We start from the raw sequence: 6,060 nt of genomic DNA, 5'->3' as shown, positions 1-6,060 counted from the left end.
CGAACCCCATTGACTACAATAGGAGACTCGAGCATTTTTGTATGTGGGACGCCGGGTGCCGAGCTTTTTTTTTTCATGGGTCCTCTCCCTCTCCACCCTCCCCCTTGTTCGAGTAACAAGCACCATCGAGTACGCTAATGCTCAAACGAGCATCAAGCTTAGGCAGAGTATGTTCGTTCAACTCTATTAATAGTATTGAATGCTTTGGAAAAAATCAAGATGTATGCGATCCAATGACTCTCCCCGCTCCAATCTAGAGCTTGCCTCCTCATAGAAGCGGATCACGTTGGTTTGACAGGAGCGATCTCTCATAAACCCACGCTGATACGGAGTTATACAGATATTTTCCTTGAGGTTCTCCAGCACAGCATCTCTTAAAAACCCTTCAAACACTTTAGCCACAATAGAATTAAGACTAACCGGCCTGTAGTTTCCAAGTTAACTTCCTGCCTCCTTTTTGACACCACATATGCTATGCGCCAGTCCAATGGAACAGACTTTGTTACTATAGAGTCCTTAAATATAACAAACAACGGTCTATCACATTACGTAATTCCCTTAGTACCAGGGGGTGTATGCCATCGGGACCCACCGATTTGTCTATTATCTTTATAAGGCAGCTCTGCACTTCTTCCTCGGTTAGACTGGTGAAATTTAATGGAGAGTTTACTTTATCACTCTGTATTTCACACGACATTTTAATTTCCTGAGTGAACATACTGGAGAAAAAAACTTTTGCTCTTTGGCAATGAGCCTGTTTCTCCACCTTTGCTGCAAACAATACATTTTTCTGGATTTCTGGCGGTGGGCGGTCTTGGCCTCTTCTCCGGTCGGTGACATCACATTCATCACAGGGCTTGAGAGCAGCTCAGCCTCGATCAATTGAATGGACTATTGACCTGCAATGCCAGGCAGCGCTGCTACATAATGCATGGTGCTGTGCCGAGCGCCACGGTCTCTTCAAACAGCTAATCAGCCTGGGTCAAGAAAGACAGACCTCCACCAATCGGATATGGATGCCTAAGCGGAGGATAGATCTTCAATATCCGGGTCCCAGACAATCCCTTTAATGTCAAAGTTCATCTATTGAGACATGTTACTGGTTGAAGCCTATGTCTGATTCGAAAACAAGATCACGGCACTAGGAAGAGTCCGGTTTGTACTTGTGGAGACCACCTAGTTGGTTGAGATTTAAAGGGGTTTTACAGTACCTACTTATATATGGATGACCTATAGTTGACTGGCAGGGGTCCGCCACTCGGGATCTTCAACAATGATCTGACTATGGACCGATGTCGGTGCACCCAAGCTAGACGTCTGCATTTGCGCTGGAGCCGGAAGTGCAATAAAAGGCATCACTTCTCTCGATTTCAAGAAGTCAAATGGGTGAGGAAACCTCTGGAGCTTCTCAGTGGACCTACCCTACACTCCTGGCTATCTTATGCACTACATTTCAGGACTGTTACGGGCAGATCAGCAGTGAGCACCTTATTGTATTAATGCATCCAAGTCACATATGAGAAATGATCACCATATAATGTACTTTTTGTATCAATTTAATAACATACACACATTTCAAAGAATTCAAAACCAAGAGTCATTTTATACAGGTTTCTGAACCACGCGGACACTCAAACACAAGGCAACCACCCTGGAAGTAACGGATTTATAAAGTAAGTATCCAGACACACACAGATCCACAAATAACGGCCCGACCAATGGATACTGGTAAACGGGAATAGATTTTACCGATCGCATATGAATGCAGGAGCTACATGTGCACTTTGTGGCCACAATGTAATGTCAACCACGCCTTCTCTTAGCGCCCATTGTCACTTGTTCACAGTTTATCCATGTAAAGGTCTGGTGATATTGCTTCTATCGAAGTGATTATCAAGCATTTGATGTAAGCGACTCTCGTGGCCTGTAAGGGTAAAGGGGAGGTGGAAATGATCTGGATGGAAGTTTCATGTCGTCATCACTTCTAGGCTCATCTTCAGTAAAATCATCATCTTACCCGTAAAGGATGTACATACTATAGGTGCTCTGGGGGGGGGGGGGGGGGGCATCTTTTCTATACCTACACCTCCATGTTGGAATACAATGGAAAGTGGAACTAGCCTAATGGTCGCACCACCAGACTCCCAGCACCATCCTGATATGTGCTATAAAAGCCTTCTCTTTAATATTCCAGCTGGTTACCAGCCTTCCAATAGTAGATCTTTACTCATTAGATATACAATTTGTGGTATATATACACAAGTCTTCGATGCTGAACCTACTACAGCAAAAGGGATGTTCCCGGAAGTAGGTTCTAGGTACATGTAACTGCCAGAACGCTACCCTTATGTTAAATATCTGGGTAGTATTTCTATCTAGGTTGTAGTCTATCATTAGAAGCGGGCATTAATTAATAGAATAAAGTGAATATTATGGATGGCGTAACACCAATCTGGGACCCACGTAAGGCAAAGAACAGACACTCCTGAACCTCTTCTGACCTCAGCAATGTTGGTAAAATGAGAATGTGCCTTGAAGTCAATGGCTCTTCCCAGTAACACTGTGGTTCTTCACTAGGCTAGATTCGCACCGGCAGCATTTTTCAGACTAGTCGTCTATAACAAATAACGTAATAGTCTACAGCCACGGTGGCTTAAAGGGGTTGTCCCGCACCGAAACGTTTTTTTTTTTTTTTAACCCCCCCCCCCCGTTCGGCGCGAGACAACCCCGATGCAGGGGTTAAAAAAACAAACCGGAGAGTGCTTACCTGAATCCCGGCGGTCCGGCGTCTTCATATTCACCTGCTGAAGATGGCCGCCGGGGTCTGCTCCCTCCGTGGACCGCAGCTCTTCTGTGCGGTCCATTGCCGATTCCAGCCTCCTGATTGGCTGGAATCGGCACGTGACGGGGCGGAGCTACACGGAGCCGGAATTCTGCACGAGCGGCTCCATTGAAGAGAGCAGAAGACCCGGACTGCGCAAGCGCGGCTAATTTGGCCATCGGAGGCCGAAAATTAGTCGGCACCATGGAGACGAGGACGCCAGCAACGGAGCAGGTAAGTATAAAACTTTTTATAACTTCTGTATGGCTCATAATTAATGCACAATGTACATTACAAAGTGCATTATTATGGCCATACAGAAGTGTATAGACCCACTTGCTGCCGTGGGACAACCCCTTTAATGTGTTTTTTTTTAATTGGCTGTTTCCACAGGCTTTTCTATTAGGACTTGAAAACCGCACGTGTTACAAAATCATGAACGCCGCCCAAAACTCTGAAAAATGTCGCATGTGAAGCAGCCCTTACAGTTAATCTAGGGTACACACATGTAAAACCTCACTAAGTATAATAGCCACAACTCCAAATGCAGGTCTAATGACCCAAATTAACAAATTATGTCTCTTACTTTGGGTCATTAGATCCGTAGTCAGGCGTAATACATGGAATGGCCACTTTTGTGAGACACGGCCTCTTTCATGATGGCCACTTTTGTGAGACACAGCCTCTTTCATGATGGCCACTTTTGTGAGACACGGCCTCTTTCATGATGGCCACTTTTGTGAGACACGGCCACTTTCATGATGGCCACTTTTGTGAGACACGGCCACTTTCATGATGGCCACTTTTGTGAGACACGGCCACTTTCATGATGGCCACTTTTGTGAGACACGGCCACTTTCATGATGGCCACTTTTGTGAGACACGGCCACTTTCATGATGGCCACTTTTGTGAGACACGGCCTCTTTCATGATGGCCACTTTTGTGAGACACGGCCTCTTTCATGATGGCCACTTTTGTGAGACACGGCCTCTTTCATGATGGCCACTTTTGTGAGACACGGCCTCTTTCATGATGGCCACTTTTGTGAGACACGGCCTCTTTCACCCCGGAGGTCAACATAACATCAAATGACAAGTTTTCCATGGATCAGTTTACGTGAATTCACATCAAATAGGAAAATCCCGTGATCTGAGTGACTTCCAACGAGGCCTGGTCATCGGTGCTAGACTAGCCAGAGCCAGGATTTCATACCCTGCCAACCTTGTGGGGTTTTCTTGCACAATGTTGTGGAGAGTTTACAAGGAATAGCATCCAGCGACACAGAATCCTGTGAACGTCAGCAACTCGTGACAAAAGGAGTCAGAGGAGGATGTCAAGAATCGTTCTCACCAACAGTCGAGCAAATTGAAGCAGAATACAATGCTGCAGCTTCACCCAAAGTGACTGAATGCAGAACTCGTAGGGGCTAGAACAGCAGATGACCAGTTTGAGAGAAAGGCAAGATCGCAGGGGGGTAAAAGAAGACAAAAATGTGATCACTGAGAAGTGGAAAAACATTGCTTCATAAGATGAAGGCAGATTTCTGCTGCCCCGTGCTGATGGGAGGTCAGAATTTGGTACTAGCAGCATGAATCGATGAACCCTTCCTGTCAGCTGGTCAGAGCATGTCAGGACCTCCGTCGAAGTAGCAGCAATTAGAAGAAGCTTCCTGTCCGCATGGACCAAAACTTGAAGGCCGAAGGAGGTCCATCACGCTACTAGATGGGGTCTCTAATAAAGTGACCATTCAATGTACAGGTGCATTCTGATGTTTCAGCCCAACTAAGAGTCCAACGACCCGAACTGACAGCATCATGTATCCCTATGCTGAGGTGAAACCAGGCTTACTGTGACTTGACAGGGTCCTTCTATAATATGCTACATGATTGAAAGATATAAAAGCACAGACAACCCCCTACAGGTCACTGACCATACATGCGCTTTCACTCACATATACTGTATTAGAAATATATAATGTATGCATCTATATGGTATATTCTGAGATGTCTATACATCCGTAGGAGAGACATCTATACGTTACTTCTCGCTTCCCTCGCTTCCTCTGCTCTCCATAGAGTTCATGGAAGCTGCGACAATTACAGACTTCATCTTCTATATAAAATATACCAGTGTCTGCATCAATGGCTAAATCTATGTGCCTACGTGTCCAGTGTAATGTGCCAAGTCTGGGTAATGGGTCACCACTTATCAATGATAAGTGACTAACACGAATCTTTTGCCACTGACATCACTTGTGAGAATTAGTCGCTGGATACGGTTACATATATCGCTTGGATCCGCGGTAGGAAAATAGCTTTTTTCAGCCCCTACGTCACCAGTCACGAACCCTCATCAAGTTTTACCAACATGCAGGTTTACCCGTCCATAAAGCACACAAGACATGCATGTGCCACCCACTATGCACAATGGAGGCATAAACTGTAATCTCCAACTTGTGGAGATACTACAACTCCCGGCACCAGAGCATGCTGGAAGTTGTAGTTTCGCAACAGCAGGAGTCATACGTTGGAGATCAATGGGTTAAAGTGTATTGTTACCTGAAATCATACAAATCACCAGCAAATAAGCAGCAGAGTTGTACAGATCTTTTGGGTGGTTTTACATCTGCATTGGGGGTTCTGCTTCCGTATGGGGAGGAGGAAAGGGGAATCCCCATGGCCGACGGCTCTGTCTTGGGACAGAACAGCTCCAAACAGACCCCATTGATTATAATTGGGTCCGTTTACTTTCCGCTCCGCTGCCCACGCTCTTTCTTCTGATATTTTGTGCCAGATCCACAGCAGAACCTCCAATGTCAATGTGAAATCACCCTTAAAAGGTTGTCACCCAGCACTTCCAGACCCCTGAAAGGCACATAGTCTAGTGATAAAGCTATACATTCCAATCTCATTTTTGTATTGCACACTTACATACTTGAAGAATGTATAAAAAGTCCCTCCACAATATCACCTATGGGAGTGTGGCACTGTGGAGATATTTTTTCATCCCCCGTTTGCATACCTTTTTTTCCAGGGAGCATTGTATGGCTTATGTAGGGCTCCCTACGCCATAAGGAGCAACGTTATTCCCCAGATATACTTGAAGAATCAACTTCAAGAAGTGCTGAAGAATTTTGTTTCACCTAAACCCTTTAAATACGAGCCGCACCCACATAATGTTACCACTAGAGATGAGCGAGCACGCTCGTTTAAGGCTGATTACTCGACCGAGCGGAGTG

The sequence above is a fragment of the Eleutherodactylus coqui genome, chromosome 10 (assembly GCF_035609145.1).
Source record: "Eleutherodactylus coqui strain aEleCoq1 chromosome 10, aEleCoq1.hap1, whole genome shotgun sequence".
Taxonomy (NCBI): domain Eukaryota; kingdom Metazoa; phylum Chordata; class Amphibia; order Anura; family Eleutherodactylidae; genus Eleutherodactylus; species Eleutherodactylus coqui.
This window is presented reverse-complemented; position numbering follows the sequence as displayed.